We start from the raw sequence: 18,128 nt of genomic DNA on the forward strand, positions 1-18,128 counted from the left end.
GCACAAGGTTCGTAGGGAGATTGAGCAATATTGTCTATTTATTGAACAATCATTCTGATTTCTCTTCTTTGATAGTTCTTGAATCTTCCCACCACACTTGCCATCTTCTCAGCCACTTGCCATCTTCTCAGAACCAATGTGTAAAGATGTATGCCAGACCCCTCTAATCCCTGAATCCAGCAAGTGTTAAAAGCTAGCTATGCTTTCTAATTCTTGGAATAGCCAACTAGCTTCCTTAATGAGCTGGTGGGGGATTAAGGAGCTTGGTGCAAGGCAGCAAATGAGTGGAGTCCCCTCCTTCAACACACAAAGCCACAGTTGAAAGCTGAGAGTTTTCCAGTAATGCAACCTTGAAGTAAAGCAGCAAGCTGAAGGAAGAATCTGAGTAACATTTGAGAGCAATGATTTCTGTTTGAATCCAAGGCTGTGGCTCTGGGTGAAACAATACCCTTTTGGGGTGTTGATGCTGTGAAACCCTCCATCATAGACTCAAGTTGTATACCGGTATATGTGTAAATAAATCCTATATCCTAAAGACACCAGTCTCTGCTGTGCCTCATTCCAAAAGGAAACATGAAACCTGGGTAAGCGCCTGAAACCCCTGGAATCTTGCACCGCTCAGAGATTAGGGTGGCGTGCAACAATATTTCCCCATAAACTTGCTTACTGCAAAAAATCTGGTTTTAGATGGAAGGTTTGTTGCGAAAGAGTACCAAATTAACTGTGAATTGTGCAACCTGAACTTGTTGGGATGTGGCATATCTGAAAGTATCTAGTGTAGCAAAAACCTTTGTTGTGGTTGCAACACAGCTACGCAGCTGTTCTGGAAGGAGGCAATAGTTAATTTTTAAAGAGAAAGGTATGGTCTGGAAGCTACAGCCTTTGCCCTCAAGGTTTAATCTAAGGTCTGGTGGCAATTAGCTAGTGGTAAAAGAAAGTCAACCTGTTTATGCTCTGGTTATGTATCCCAGGGCTGAGATAAGGATTAGTTCAAGAGGTGAGGGTCTTCTGGGTACCTGTCCCCAAGGGCATCTTCTCTGACTCTATGTATTCATGAGTGTTCGTGCCAAATTGCTTTTGCCCTGTTCTTCACTTGAGGTTTTCTTTCTTTTTAAAGGGCATTTCCAGATGACTCGTTTATTGAGCATTCATCTAGATTGGTTTGCAGGGATGTTAGATGATGTTGCACCAAAGAAAGTGTTATCAGACACTTTCCACTACATTTTCCTGTCATTTCCTTTATCACTAAAAGTCTGATCTTTGGGGGAAGCAGGTTTGTTGCAGAAGTCATCCAAATCTGCTTTAATTCTGCAACTTGAATTTCCCAGTGTGTGAAAGAATCCCATCCAAAAATAGGGACAGTTTGGAAGTGCCAGATGAATATAAGAAAACTGCAACAGAATATGTTGACGAGGTTGGCCACTGTTTAAAGCTATCTATCTGTATTGCTTCTGAGACTTTTTACTGGTGGGTGCCAAAGTTACTATACTGAGCTCTTCTGAAATGCTTTCTGCAGCATGGTCCTCGCTATCTCTAGCCAATAACCTTTCCCCTAAATACCAGTGTTTCAGTTGCGAGGTCACCTCTTCCTCTAGCATTTAAAGATTGCATACAATGCAAAGCTTTTTCTTCAGGGTTTTGCGAGAAGCGGCTTAAAAACGAAATAATAGCACTGAATGAAACAGAATTCGGAAACATTTTGCCAGTTTTTACAATGAGCTCTGTGTCAGTAGGCCATTTTATGAATTGTTAAAGAAAGCTGCAAAAGGAAATAAAATGACAACCTTGTTCTTGGAAAATGGCAACAGGAGAAATGTGTAACATCAGCACTTCCATGGTTCTGTTTATTCCGACTTGTAATGTTAGTCATGCAGCTGTCCATCCCTGTTGGTCTCAGATATAAAAAAGACACACAAAGAGACTTGCAGGAGCAGACCACAGGCTGCAGAAATACAGCATCATAAAACCATCTTAATTCCAGCATAAAACAAGTAAGGAGTAAAGACGAAAAATGCCTACCTGCTATAAACTAAAAGACGTAGGTTAGGAGAACGAAAAGGCCCCTTTGCCTGGCATCAAACAATCCATAATGTGGGTGTCAGGTAAGCGCCCCTGGAGAGGGCATTCCATAAATAGGGTGCCAGCTGCCTCATTTCATTAGGAGGAAGAACCGTAAAACAGTCTGGCAAAGAGCTTTTCTTCACCTTTTGGAGGACTGGAAATTTCAGACAATCACACAGAAGGGAATGCATTGCGTTTTCCACCCCCACATTTAGCAAACCACCATCCTCACAAGCTCACCAAATTGATGGCTGTTGCAAATGTCCATCCAGCTCATTGTGGCTGCGTTTTGTCATTTTCCACATCAGCTGCCTGCTTGTGGTAAACAGGTTGCCTGACTAAACCTCTGGATTACCACAGCAATTACCCTCCGCCTTGACATAGGCATTGGGGCAGTGCATAAAATTGGTGGAGACACTGTGGGGAAAAGGTGCTTGTGCAGGCCAGTGTGGTATGTGCAGATCTCTTTCTCCAAGAGCCCTTTACACCTCTTGGCTGCAGCTTTAGGAGTTGGAACAGGTTCCCTACTGACTCCCTCCCTTGCTTTTCTCTGCTGCTGCTGCAGCAGCTGCAGCGGCTGCGATATCATCTGTTCACTGTGCTGACTGAAGAGTAGACAGTTTGGTTTGCTCAGCAGGATTTTGCACCAGGAAGTGGAACATTCTAATTCAGGCACCACCAGAGAGCAGGATGGGAGTGGGAGGGGTAGAGGTGGCTGGTTTATCCCTAAATTTAGCATGTGTGCAGATAGTATGGGTTAGACAAGTCAGATGCCCAACTTGCTTTTGCCAGAGACGAGACAGGCACTGCTTTCAGTATATAGCACTTGATTCATGTGAGTCCTAATGTCCTGTATTAGGACTTTAAAGAATAATAGCATGGAAGCAAGGAAAAAATCAACGTAAAAATGCTAAATTAAACAGTGCTGCAAAGACAAACATACTGCATTTTCAATACAGGGGGTGGGTTTTCTTATAAATGTGGTTGTTGGTATTTATAAAAATTATTTTAATCACATATACTTTTCTACATATTGTTTTTTGGGTCTGTGGAAGGTTGCTACTGGTCAGCGGTGCAGGAATACAGCACAATCCTGTTGGATACTACGTTAGCAAAAATGTGGTTGTGGGGTTGTACTAACTCCTGGGTCATGCAGTCCAGTGCTACAACAACTCTTGCATAGCAACTTCTGAGGCACCACCCTACGGTCACCTTGAGTACCATGGAACCAATTATATTACATACTAGAAGATATACTAGGGATGGAAAACTGTGGCTTTCCTGTTGTTGATGGACCGCAACTTCCAGTGGCTTCAGCCAGCATGGACAATGGCGAGGGATGAAGGGAGCTGCAGTCCAAACAACATGTAGAGGACCATAGGTTCCTCATCCCTATAGTATATGATGAATTTCAGGGTTTCACTGAGAATCAAGCCAAGTAATAAGCAGCATTAATTAATGCTTGTATTTCTACTATCTGTTGCATTAATACAATCATCTCACCAAAATGGGTAAACGTGCATTAAAATGGTAAATGTGATTCAATGAAAGTTAAGTGTAACGTGATGCACCTTTTTTTTGGGGGGGGGGGGAACGAGCCTAACTTCACATTGGGGTTTAAGCTGTATAGAATCAGGGTGTTAGTGGTACAAATGTATTTAAGACAATAATTTATTTATTTTTGCAAACCAGGCTCTTAACAACACATAACAGACATAAAATGCAGGGCAGAGAAATGTATATAGCATACAAAGCAAACATTATTAAAAGCACAAGCCTATACATCTCTACTCAGAAGCAAGCCCCACTTAGTTCAATGAGACTTACTCCCAAGTAAATGGGCATGAGATTGCAGCCTAAATCTAATTTCTGCAACATCATAGATTATATTAATGCAAAGCTCCTGTCAAACTAGGTTGCTCAATACCAAAAAAAAAAAAAACAAAAAAAAAGAAAAAGTAGAAAAGGGTGTGTGTGAAATATATATTTTTAAATAGTATGTGACTTGGATGCAATCTGGTGTTTCCAAAAGAAAGAATAAATTTCCTTGACAGTAGTAATTTTCAGAGGGGAATAGGATATCTTGGGAAGGCATGATTTATAAGTATCCAGCGAAGGTGCACCGATGAGAAAATGATCCACACTCTCCCCTTCATTTGGTACTAGAATTTTAATAATACACTCCCAGGGGACCCTTTTAGCACATCACTGGGCATAGTGTGTGCTTCACACTAGAAATACCATCCCTGATTCTTCAGAGGTGAACAAAGAGATTTTGTTTTTGTTTCTCAGGATGACAGGAAATCTATCTGATCCTTTCCAGATGGAAGCCACAATTATACCACTTCCACCTGACTTGCCTTCAATATAATAGTTCTGGGTGAAGATGAAGAAATAAGTCTTTATCTCTCTCTTTTCCTGGCCCCACTGTTGTGCTGTAGTAAACTATATCACTTAAGCATCCTAATAGCACCATTATTTTTGGAACACTAGGCATAGCAACCGGCTGTAGTAACATACAGCTCAGCAAGCCACACATCATTTTACAGTTCATTCACTGAGATGAATGTAACTAATACGTAGCTAAATTATATTCACAGGACCATACAGCTATGATTTAATTATGGGAGGACACAATTTAATGAAGGAGCATGTCAAATGTTATGCTTTTGGTTCCATTCCTTCCTGGAGGGGCAAACCCAGGTGGTGGTGGTGGGGGACTCCTTTTAGATGCCTCAGCCGTTCTGTCCCCCATGCTTATTTAACATTTACATGAAACCACTGGGAATGCTTGTCTAGAGTTTCCGGCTTCGGTATCACTAGTATGCTGATGACACCCAGCTCTATTTCTCCTTTCCACCTAAATACAAGGAAGCTGTCTTGGTTCTAAACCAGCACCTGTCATAATAATAATAATAATAATAATTTATTATTTGTACCCCGCCCATCTGGCTGGGTCTCCCCAGCCACTCTGGGCGGCTTCCATAAAAACCAAAAATACACTAAAATATCACAGATTAAAAACTTCCCTGAACAGGGCTGCCTTAAGATGTCTTCTGAATGTCAGGTAGTTATTTATTGCTTTGACATCTGATGGGAGGGCGTTCCACAGGGCAGGCGCCACGACCGAGAAGGCCCTCTGCCTGGTTCCCTGTAGCTTTGCTTCTCGCAATGAGGGAAGCAATGTCATCTGTCATCTGGATGAGCGTGAACAAATTGGAACTTAGACAAGACAGAGATGTTCTTGGTCAGTCAGAAGCCATAACAGGGAATAAAAATTCAGTCTGAACTCGAGGGGGGGGGGCATAACACTCCCCATGAAGGCACAAATTTGCAGTTTGGGCATGCTATTAGATTCAGTCCTGAGTCAGGTCTCAGGGGTGCCTAGGAGTTTTTTTATTATTTATTAAATTTGTATGCCACACTTCATTCTTAGATCTCAGGGCAGTTCTTATACTGTATAAAAAAATCACAAAATACATAACACCACCACAAACCAATAAATCCCCTCCCAATTGCACAGTTGAAGCTAGTACATCAGCTGGGCTTGTTCCTTGAGATGTCTGGTTTGGCCACAGCCTCATTTACATCCCATTTGGATTACTGTAGCACACTCCATGTGGGGCTGTCTTTGAAAAGTGATAAGGACCCTCCACTGGCTCAAAAAGCTGCAGCCAGATGGTTGACTGGGGCTGATTTTAGGGAGAATAACAGCTGTTACAACAGCTGCAGTAGCTACCAGTCTATTTGCGGGCAAAATTCAAAGTGCTGGTTATCACTGTACATTGAGAGGAAGTTAAATGAATGAGATTTTGATAGATTATGAGGGGGAAATCTGATGGACTATAGGGAATTGGCGGATATGACTGGCAGAATCCGGGACCAGGGAGAAGAGTCGGTGGAAGAAGATTGGAAAAAGTTTAAAGACTATTTATAAAAATATTGTAAAATTAATGAGTGTTAGAAAAATGTTGGAAAGGAGCTATATGGCTTTAGTAGATATGTTACAAGGAATTAAGTACAAATAGATTATTAGAGTATTAAAGGGAAAATAAAGTTAAAATATGTTAAGACAATTACATATCAAAGGGAAAAATAAGGTTAGAATATGTTAAGATAAATTACAGGACAGAAAACAGAGGAAGATGGAAAGGAATTGCTGAAACAATTAATTAAAGTGGAATACTAAAAGGGAGGTGTGAGGAGGTCGTTGAAACAAGTAAATGAAAGTTAAGATACTGAACTTATTAGATGTGTTTTAAATTGTGTTTGTTTGGTTTTGTTAAGTTAATGTTTGGGGGTTGGTGTTGTGTGGTGTTTTTGTTTTTGTATTGTTTAGTTTTGTTTAATTCTTTGTTTTTCTTTTGCAGTCTTTAAAATGTTAATAAATATTTTTTTAAAAAAAGATTATGAGGGGGAAATCAATCAAAATACTGTAATGTAATGTTTCCAAAAGGAGATTCTAAGCCACCCACAGATTTTAAAAAAACTTCATATCCATGAGAATTCACCCCAATTTTGGCCCCACCTATGTGGCTAAATAGAAGTGATATGAGATTAACAGTGCTGATCTGACAGCAGTAAGAAAGAATTCTTTCATTCTCACCCAGAAAAATGAGAATAGAAGCATTATCTGCTGGAATCCTACTTTAATTTTGATGGCTTCTCACAAGTTAAATGCAATCTCCTACAACACACTTTCTTCCCCCTTAAGGACTGCACATGCTGTTCTTCAATATATATAGCCTCATAACACAAATCAATCTATGCAAGTTGCACTTACTTGCACGCTGCTTTGGGAATAAAACCCACTGAATGGGGCTTACTTCTGAATATAGCAACCTCCCATATCAACCTGGCCAATGGTAATACCTATCCTGCACACTCTGTGACTAACCTCCAAAATGTTAGTGGTTTAGACCCAGATAAAAGGTGAGATCAATGGGACTTACGCTGTTAGCCTAACTTACCCTATTGATTTCAATAGGATCCTAATTTAACTAAATTAACGATGAAGTGTTATCTGGAGTAAACTTCTGAGCATCACTTGAGGTATACAGGAGGTCTCTATGCATCCTACATGTTTGATCCTTTGGAGCAGCACACAAATAATAATAATAATAATAATAATAATAACAACAGTAATAATAATAATAAAATGTTACTATATGCCACCCATCTGACTGGGTTGCCCCAGCCACTCTGAGAGACTTACAACAAATTAAAACATCAAACACAGTAAAACACCAAACATTAAAAACTTTCCTATACAGGGCTGCCTTCAGATGTCTTCTAAGTCAGATATAGTGGTACCTCGGGTTAAGAACTTAATTCATTCTGGAGGTCTGTTCTTAACCTGAAACTGTTCTTAACCTGAAGCACCACTTTAGCTAATGGGGCCTCCTGCTGCCGCCGCCGAGCGATTTCTGTTCTCATCCTGAAGCAAAGTTCTTAACACGAGGTAATATTTCTGGGTTAGCGGAGTCTGTAACCTGAAGCGTATGTAACCTGAAGTGTATGTAACCCGAGGTAGGTACCACTGTAGTTGTTTATTTACATCTGATGGGAGGGCATTCCACAGGACAGGCACCACTACTGAGAAGGTCCTCTGCCTGGTTGCCTGTAACCTCACAATGAGGAAACCATCAGAAGGCCCTTGGAGCTGGATCTGTGTCCCAGCTGAACAATGGGGGTGAAAACACTCCTTTAGGTATACAGGGCTTAGGCCTTTTAGGGCTTTAAAGGTCAGCACCGGGCTTTTTCTCAACCAAAACTCAGTTCTGGCAGGTAGGCACCATTGCCATGATAAGGTAACAATAGTGTTGTAATGTGGTTATTACCACTCAATATTTTGGAACAATTATAATTTTCAACATTTAGGCTACCAGTCAGATGGGTGGCATATAAATAATAAAATAATAATTATTATAAGCAGCTACAGCCAAGGAAGAGTGCAGCATATGCTGAAAATGTCCCTTTGACTAGTTATACCAGCCTTGTAGCTGAGGGAATGTTAGTTTGTGTATCTGCTAAACGTAATAAAGGATATAGGCCTACAACTCCATGAGGCCTTCCTGAGGAGAGGAGGCCAGCAGTAACAGGTCAGTCAGAAGACCTGTTAAGACTAAGCCCCAAGAAACAGAAATAATAATAATAATTTATTATTTATACCCGCCCACCTGGCTGGGTTTCCCCAGCCACTCTGGGCAGCTTCCAGCAAAGATTAAAAATACATTAAAACATCAGTCAACAAAAGTTTTGCCACAAGGGATTTGGAATATGGAAGAGGTACTCAGGAGAAGCATAATCTGATCCTTATTCCCTTATCCCAATGTAAGAAAAAGGAAGAACCCAGGGCAAGAGTGAATTCTCACATGTAGTTCATGTTTCCAACAATTACTGTCTGTGGCCCCCAGCTTTGCACACACACACGTGCACGGGCCCTATAGGGTGCGGCAGCAGGGCTCCCAACACACCAGCCCCATCCAAGCTCAGTGGGTCACCACCAAATGCTACCCCCACTGCAGGCGTGTCCCCCAGTGTGTGCTCCTGTTCAAATGGCAGTAGTGAACATGCGGAGGCTAAGCGTGGCAACACCGAAGCGCCACTCCACAAGTCCGTTTTGAACGACTGAAGGGCCTATTTTAAACTGCATGCGATAATGCCCATTTATCCTCGGTGGGGGGAACCCTGTTGCACACAAAGACTTAAGGTCGTTGGGAGTTGAATCTGCATTACGGGATGATGATGACAACTACTGTGGAGCGCGGGTTGCAGCGTGGAAGTCATTGGAAACAGCCTACGACGTCCGAGGATGAAATCTTGCATCCGTGACGCGACTCTTGCCTCTCTCTCCCCACCACCCTTCGCCCCCCATAAGCCTGAGAAGAAGCAGGCGGAGGAGGGTCCGCTGCCGCGGCGAGATGGAGCGGCCTGCGGGCGTTGTTCCTCCTCCTCCTCCTCGCCCCACCCCAGTGAACGGGACTCGGGCTAGAACTGCGGAGGCCGCGGCTCTCCAGCTCCGCGGTACTTCTGGATAGGCGTGCGCGTCTGGAAAGTGGGGCGGGATGGAGAGGAGGCGTCGTCGTCAGGGAACAATGCCTCCCGCCGCCCGGGAGGACCGGCCTTGATGCAGGCGCGGATTCCCTTGCAGGCGGGCTTGCAAACGCCAGGAACCCGACTGCCTAGGAGCCAAGGCGTCCTCTGCAGCGGCGGCGCCCTCCTCCACCTCCTCCTCTCGCTTCCAACCCAACTCTCCTGCCCCCGGTGGCCCGGGAGGAACTGAACTGTCGCTGCACAGGAAGTAGCGGCTGCTGGGAGCACACAACCGCACACACACACACCCCACATCTCTCTCTTTCACACACACACACGGGCAGCTGGGTCTGCCGCACTCCATGCCCTCGGCTTTCCGCACCGGAGCCCGGCGCCGCCGCGACCCCAGGCTTCCCGCCCGCCTCCTCCTCGGAGCAGCCCTCCGAAGCGCCGCCGCAGTGCCAGAGGCGGCGGCCCCAATTGCGGGAGCCGGCACTGAGGGAAAGAGGTGGCGGCGCTGCTGCTGCTCCTCCTCCTCCTCCTCGGGGGAAGGCGGCGGCGGAGGTGGCCGCGGCTCTTGGGTCGGAGCTGGGCCAGGGCAGCCGCGGGGCAAGGAAAGGAGGAAGGAGGCGAGGCGGCGTCGGCTGCTGCTGTTGCTGCTGCTGCAGGTTTGTACTGCTCCGGCAAGGGATCGGGTGGTGCAGGCGGGTCCGTGCAGCTGCCGGCAGATCGGGTTCCTCTCCTCCCTTTCCCGTGAGGAGAGACCCTTTCACCCCTTTCTCCCCTGGCACAGCGCCGGCCCCGGCTTGCCCTTCTTCGCAGGTGGCTCCGCTGGGCTCAGCCTGCTTGCCCGCCCCCCCTCTCCCCGCCTTCCTCCTTTATTCCTTCCCCAGCCCCTCCACGCAGCCCCCTCCTTGCTGCAGTCCTTCCTCGGGCGCCTCCCTCCCCCTCGCAAGCCTCGTTCTCCGGCTGCCAACTTCTCCCTGCACCCCGTTCCCTCCCGCGGGGAACCTTAATGGATTAGTCTCCTTTCCCCCCCTCGCCCTCGCCCCTCTGCATTGTGCGAGCCGCTGCCTTCAGACCGCTGGATGGTACGGGTAGTAGCGTCCCCTCCTCCCTGAATTTCCTCCGTTTCCCTAATTGCTTCCGTGCTGTGGTAGTGAGGGGAGAACTATGTCTGCCGGATTTCTTCAGTGTGTACAGTATGTGTGGTTTTTTTACTTTTTGGCTGAGTTTCTCTTCGGGGTTTTTGTTTTTTTTTAAAACACACCAGGGGTTAGCCTTGCGATGCTGAAGCAGCCCTTGTCTCTTTACACACACCCTTCCCTACGGTTGTGCTTCAGGCCCCCATCTGCTTCTCCGAAGGATTGTGAAATTGGAGGTATGCTTTCTGGGCTTGTATGTTGCCGCTTTGCTTGGATATCTGTGGTGTTGCAAGAAAAGGAGGGGCTTCCATATCGTGGGGTGGACTCTTTTTAGACTCAATACTTTCTCTTTAGCCTTTATATTTGTGGGCTGGGATTGTACTGTATAGGAATTGTTAACAGGCATTTCTTCAGTCGCAGGGATGCTCAGCGGTTGGAATTGTTAGTGACAGAAACTGGAAAAGACTATATCCTTTCCACCAGACTGTCTCAATTTCATGTGTTTGAGATGCAAGAGATGCTTCCTGAGGGCCTGTCCTACTCAGTTATTTTTTCCCTGGGAGTTTTGAGAGAATTAAGAGGTTTTTGCTATTAATTTTGCTCAGACTGTGCTTTTAAATGAATCAGTAGACACTGGTCTGTTAAAGGGCAAGGTCCTTAAATTAAGGTATACGTACTTGCCATTCTACTTCTCTCTGATCAGATTAGATTTATTCAATTTGTGTTTCACAGACGGAACCCCAAAGTGATTTGCAATACAATAAAACTCAATTAAAATGAAATAAATGTGTTAAAAGTGTTCATCTGCAAAAAATACCACCATACTTAAAAATAAAATAACCATCCCACCCACGTAAGGATGAACACTGAAAGCAAGACAGTAAGCACTAATAAAATTCCCTGGAGAATCAAAACATATTTGCCTGATGGCAGAAGGTTGGCCTGGGTTGACGCCTGGGAGGGCATTCCACCTGGGGGGGGGGTCACCACAGAGAAGGCTCTGTGGCTTCATAGGTAAAATGTTACAGCATATCAAGTGAAATGTGAGTTTTCCACTGTATGTAGATTACTCGATGGCCCTTGTGGTCTCTTCCAACTCTATGAGATAGTTGCTGCAGCACACACCAGATAACTCGTCTGTGAGCCCATACTGCTGACCAGACTACCCTATGATGAACTAATTACCTGAATTATTGTGGCAAGTCACAGTGAGTGGTTGTTTTTTAAACCAAACATTGGGTGCAGATGTGTGGTACAATAGTAATATGTAACCATGGGATCTATGGAGTGTAACAGAATAAATTCTCTCACCGCTTTAAATATGTCCTTATTTATATAGAGAAAAATATTGCTTCCGAAGCAAGTCTGAATATAGAGCTCTCATGTTAGTTTAGCCTAATTGGTAAGTGTATGTGTGTGTGTGTATATATCTATATCTATATATACGCACACCTATCTATCATCTATTTATCTCTTATCTATCTACCTATCTTACCTGTCTTTATTCAAAGATCCACATTCCTCTTCCTTTGAATATGGCAGATCATCTACATAGAGGACCTGACATAGGAAAATTTGTGGCCTTCCATAAGTTGTTGAACTACATTTCCCACAATCCCTGACCATTGGGACCTGTTGGCTGTGGCTGATGGGAGTTGGAGAGCATAAGGTTCTTCATCCCTGATTTTTGGACTACAACTCCCATTATCCCTGGTTATTAGTCATAGTGGCTGGGGCTGATGGGAGTTGTATTCTTAAACATTTGGATGGCATAACACTGACTATCTTTGTTTTAGGTAGACTGTTATCCCTCTGTTTGATGAATTCTTAATTTAGTGGAGCTTTTAAACTTCTGTCGCAACCAGAAAACGAGAAACGCTAAAAACACACCCAGTAGCTGTCATTCTCCATGCAACCAAAGATCTACATAGTTGTTGTGGGTGGAATTCTATGAGGTCCACTTGCGCAATGAGACTTCCCCCACCCAATTCTTACCCCATGCACACCCTAAACCTGCTATGGGTTTTCTCTCAACCCTCCAAAACAGATTCAGGGAGTGCGGAGGAAGGGAGAGTCCCGTTGTGTGAGCAGACCTTGTTCTGTGCAACAACAACGTAGTTGAATCCCACTCTGTTAACAAAAAAGAAGATGCAAAAATGGTGCTGTCTGCCACAGCAAGAACGGGTATTATGTGGCATCTGTAGTAGTGCGAATTCCACCATTATCTGGCTTTTGTGCTAGACACTTGTGACAAAACCTTGTTGAAGCAAAAGTGGTATACCCTGGAGCGGAGGCTGATGAAGCAGGCTAGAAGACTGCTAGAACGCAAGCGGATAAAGACTCCAAATGAATACAACTGAACACAGATATGTGTGGATTATCCAGCCTACTCTGTGGCAGTGAAGTCAGCAAAGAAGGGTAACTTCTGTGCTGCAAGTTTGTCCTTGACTTGGTGTGCAGCAGAGCAATGTAGAGTGTAGTGTGGTGGTTTATATCCTGGCCCAAAGAAAGTCAGAGCTCTCAATAGTCTGTTGTGACTTATCTGCTAGACATTTTTAGGATAAAATCACTTGTATCCATAGAGATGCAGACTCTACTGTCATGGTAGGTCAGTCTCTTGGGGTGTCTACAGAGCAGTCTGGTCAGATGCCCTTGGAAGAGTTTCTGTGGGTGCAGTTCAGGGTACTTGAACAAGTGTGGGTGACCATCTGTATTCTTGCCCTTCCTGGTTAATAATATTTGGTAGAATTTGTGTTCCGTTTGTTCTAATTTAACAAATGAACCTCTCTTTTGGGTTAACAGCCCCCTGCTCACTTCCTTTCTTTCCTGATTATCGCCACAGTTTCCAGAAAAGAGATTTCTCGTGAGAATAATATGGAGGGGAGACAAGTTTTATGGTCATAAAGCCACAGAAAGTAAATTTGAAAGTCTTCCACCCAAATTAGTTTTTCTTCTAGCATAATTTAGTTTTTCCTCCTAGCAGGCATGTGTCTCTACAAAAAAAAGCTCTCCAAGTTTGATCCCTGCCATATGAAATCTCACTGTTCTAGTCTAGTTCATGACACCTTGTCATCTGTGAATTTGGGTGTCCACGCTGGTGGACATTGAAACTGCAAGCAGTTCAACATGCCAGAGTGTTCTGGGACTATAGATCACATGGTGTGTCCCACAAACCCTGAATTTATTAAACTCCTATTATCCTACCTCTTTTGACTTTGTCTTTATTACTGTTTAATTTTAGGAGTTTATACCTTTCACCTTTGATAAAATTCATAGAGTAGTTTATAAAACCTTTGTAAAAGTCTTGAGAAAGAAGAGTCAGGAAAACACTTATTGGCCTCCCAACTATTCATGATCATAAAACTGCTCTTTCTTGCAATTTCCCCTAAATTCATAAAATAGAACAAGTGTATAGCCAAAGCTGTGGGCAGCAGGAGGTCACTGTCTAACATTCAAGAATTCTCCACTTTTGGATTACAGCTTTTGGAGTAACAACCATTTAATGTTGAACTGAAATGATTAGGTGTATGTGGAAGAATTACAATTAACAGGAATAGCATATTCCTGAAAGAAATTAAGGAAAAATTGAGGTAATAATGAGATCAATGGCTGCCATCCGTGAATAATTCTCCAATTTGATTCTGAAGAAGCATGAAACAGGATATAATCCCAAAGATCTTGTAAGCTATTACAGTGGAACCTCAGGTTATGTACTGTCCTCCTTACAAACGCTTCGGGTAATGAGCTCCGCTAACCCAGAAGTAGATGCTCCTTGTTGCGAACTTTGCCCCGGGATGCGAGCAAAAGTCACGCAGCTGCAGTGCAGCAGTAGCAGGAGGCCCCATTAGCAAAAGCACACCTCATGTTAACAACGGTTTCAGGTTAAGAACGGACCTCCTGAACAAATTAAGTTCATAACCGGAGGTACCACTGCATTGGTATTGTTTGGGTAACTTCATTTTTTTAAAATAAAGTGGCTGCAGCTTGCATTTTATAATTTTCTATTTTATGGACATGTACTCATATATATGCTTTCATGTATATATAATGGTTTAATGTTTCTTTTTTATTATTTCATTATCACTTAGATTCCAATGATTTTGTTTTTCATGAGTTTCAGAGCTTTGGACAATGTCCCTAGTGCATAATACCAAAATGTAACCAAGTTTTAATAAGTATTGGGTGACACTGCCTTAATATTTATCATTTAGCAATATATCATAACTCTTGAATAATTGATGTACATATTTACCTCTGCTCTTAGGAATAGTTGATAGGTTTTTAATTTCTACCTATTACAGGAACTTTCTCGACATTTTCTATTTAGGTGGTATATAATGTTGTCAAATCTTACTGCAGAATTCAGTGCTGCAGCTAGCCAAGAATGTACCATATTCCAAAAACTTCGATGTTGTAGACCTTGATATGCTAGATACATATGAAAATGTGATTATTTGTGTCTTGTTATAGGACATGATGGTTATTTTCATGGTCTCCAAAACCACATGACTGTCCTCACCTGCTGAGAGGCATTGATTTTTAAAAGCCCACAGCGTGTGTACAAGGATGAAGTGGTTACATTTAGGAAAAGTTGCTTAAGGAGTGTTTGATACACATTTTTAAGTTTTCCGAAGTCCTGCTTAATGACCCATCTCCCTGGTCTCTTTCTGTGAAATTAGAGCTAAGCCAATGGCAAAGTGAGTCTGTGACACTCCTGCCTGTAAAACTCCTCTGTGACATCAGAACAGATCATCAGATCAGACACTGGCGTCAGGAGGAGCCGGAGAGAGGGTGGCCAGCGCTCAGAAGAATGTGTTGGGGAGAGCAGGACTGTGATAAAGTAGGTTTAACAGTAACTGCTTTGCTAATGGACCCTTGGCTATTTGTAGAATAAGTATCCCTATTGTTTCTTTAAAGTATTGGAGGTTATTACTTTTCCTTTAGATGATAGATGTCGCTTTTGGTACTGAAAGAGCCATCACATGCCTTAAAGTCTAGCGGAAGCGGCCCTGCTACCCAGGCAGGCAAGATGAGAGCAGGGCTTTTTCTTTATCTTTTTTACAGGGAATTGCTGCATTTTACAGAGGGGAAACCTAAACTGAAATCAGTGGAAAATGTAAGGAGCCATGTTATGGGTTGGTTACAATATCATCAGTTACATGAAATGTTTAAAATAAACAGGAAAAATGGTTTTTTGGACCACAGCTCACAATTTGAAAAAGAACTTCTACAAAACAAAGAGAAGCTTTTGTCTAAAATGTACAATCTGTTATTAGATTGGGAAACAAAAGAGGAACTTTTTAGAGCCTCTATGTCTCTATGATACACTGGGCAATAGATATGGGACATAATAATAGGTTTTAACTTAGGCCAGGCTTCTTCAACCTTGGCCCTCCAGATGTTTTTGGCCTACAACTCCCATGATCCCTAGCTAGCAGGACCAGTGGTCAGGGATGGTGGGAATTGTAGTCTCAAAACATCTGGAGGGCCAAGGTTGAGGAAGCCTGGCCTAAGTGGTTTGTTTTGTTGTGCACGTTGATAGTGGATTTACTGATTTTTTACAATCCAGTTTGAATCTCTGGAATTTAAACATTGTAGGGTGCAATAAACCAGAAGTTCAGTGTCCTTTTGCTTTTGCTGAGGGAACTAGCATGTACTTTAATTCTCTTCCTTTGAAATCGAAGGAATTTCTTTTTTGCCTGGATTGCACTCCTTGTAGTTATTTATTTATACCCCACCCTTATCCCTGCCTTTATAGACATTAATAATAATCTTTGAGCTGATGGGTGAAAATGTGTGGGTGGCAGCTAGGAACTTTTCAATCTGAAAAATAGGCAGGCTATCTATGGGATAGAATGGCAAAGTGTGCAGGATTCTCCACATATTTTACTGAAGGAGCAATAGGAAAATATTAGTGTTGGTAGAGTGCAAACTCTGTGTGTGCAGATATGTACACAAGTTGCATACCAATAACTTAAATGGAGCACTTAACAGAAATGGTTAGGCGTGTAGACTGTTAAAGTGGGGGGAAAGGAGTTGGAAATGCATTTTGAGGTTGCCTGACTCTGTTGCTATGATGAAATTTTGTTTGATGCATCACAAGGAATCTTATTTCACATCTGTGATTGCCCATTTTGAAATATGGTTATTGACTCATGCTTTCACAGGTGTATGAATACCTAAGGTAAGACAAGGAGGGGTTCCCAGATAATTACTTTGATAACTGGCAGACTGAATTCTGTCTTGTGATTTTCAAATGGCCTACAGACAAATTTGGAGGTGAGAATATAACTGATAAAATCTCAGTAGCTCATAAAGTTGAACTTTCTGCTTGCAATCGAAACAGCCCAGAGTTATTGAGCTTTGTTGGGGGAGGATTGCCCAGAGTTGTTGAGCTTCTTTTGGGGAGTGGCCCAGAGTTGTTGAGCTTTTTAAGCCGCCCATCGCCCGCCCTATTACCGCAGCAATAGCCAATCAAAACCAGCCTTTGCTGCAGCCACAAATAACACCCCAAATAGCCACTGTCAATCTCCAGTTCGCGGCAGCAACCAGTCCCACGTCACCCCTATGCACTATCCGTGTATGAGACAAACCCCTATTTTTAACATAAATTTCTAGTAAAATAACCCCTCATCTTATATATGGAAAAGTACAGTATATATGTCAATCATATTAATTTACTAAAACACTTGATTAAGAAGATGCTTCCCAATTAATTGGCAAAAAAAATCTTCAGCTGGCCTCTGTTACTTTTAAGGTAGTAATGACACATACAATTCAAACTAAATAATAAAATCTGAACCAAATCCATTCCAAATCAAACCAAATAATTGCTGCGATCACTGTTCCTTATAATATGAGGTAGTATATCTTGTATCTTTATTATTGTATTCTTTTTAATGTTGTCATTGCAAGCCACCTCAGATGAAGTTAGGTGGGAAAACTAAGCTGCTGTGGGGCTCTATCCATCAGACGCCTCCTTTGGTGCAATTTCCGTAGGTTTGAATGAAATTTGAATTGGAAGATAATTTACTTGGCAGCACTGATTATTGTATTCTATATTGGTTTTGTACCACTTTTTTCTATTTAGAATTTATCAGACACACCATGCCAAAGGAGACATGTGCTCATACTCTCTCCTCCGCCTCCCCACAGTCTATTTAGTTATTCCTTGGTTTCCATGTCTATTCAAAATTCAGTGAGACTTGCTTCTAGATTAATGTGTATAGGATTGCTACTGTTTTACACAGTTTCCTGGGAGTATGCCTTGTTGAATTAAGTGGAACCTCACTTCCAAGTAGACATGTCCAAGATTGTGTCGTAAATCTCCTAAAGTTCACTGAAGAATTGCTGTTGATAGACCCTATTTTGTTCTGGTGCTAGAAGGGTAAAAGGACTAAAGCTTTATTTGAAGAATACCTGCAATATCCTGGCAGTCCTGGCTTCAGTCAAACCTAATCTTTTGCTTTTGTGAGCATTAAATTCATGCTTGAAAAGAGCCTGAGTAGTTTCCACTGATTAATCAAGTGTAGCATTTTAAATCTGATTGCCTGGTAGAAGTAAAAAAGTGTGATAAAGAAAACCAACATTTCTGTCACATGTTTGGCTAGTGAATCATTCTATTTAAGTTTGAATGGTGGCATTTATCAATAGGGGTAGACTGTCAGGGTTGCTTGATATGCTAATAATTTGAGCTTTTCATTGGTAGCAATTTATTGGATATCTGTAAATCTGTCCCTTCGCAAGGCACTTCGCTCACTGGAAATGCTTGTGAGAGTGGATCTCAGTTAATTTCACGCTGCAGAATATGGGCGGAATCCTGTTGGTGTTCTTAAGTTTATGGGAAGAGTTCAGATCCAGTGGATGCCTCCACAAACAAAATAAGAG

General features: G+C 42.7%; 1 protein-coding gene across 3 annotated transcripts in view; it reads left to right on the forward strand.

Moving 5' to 3' along the window:
- The first annotated feature begins 10,037 nt into the window (after positions 1 to 10,037).
- The window catches only part of AGPAT3 (1-acylglycerol-3-phosphate O-acyltransferase 3), a 69,207-nt gene continuing 61,116 nt past the window's right edge, over positions 10,038 to 18,128 (forward strand). Inside the window, exon 1 of one of the 3 annotated variants that reach the window (XM_079974672.1) lies at positions 10,038 to 10,187. The gene's annotated coding sequence lies outside the window, so the exon portion shown is untranslated. Of the gene's footprint in view, positions 10,188 to 10,378; positions 10,478 to 14,951; positions 15,082 to 18,128 lie in introns of those variants that run through there. The other 2 variants (XM_079974671.1, XM_079974668.1) reach the window with 2 other exon arrangements.

The sequence above is a fragment of the Podarcis cretensis genome, assembly GCF_951804945.1.
Source record: "Podarcis cretensis genome assembly, chromosome: 4".
Lineage (NCBI taxonomy): Eukaryota > Metazoa > Chordata > Lepidosauria > Squamata > Lacertidae > Podarcis > Podarcis cretensis.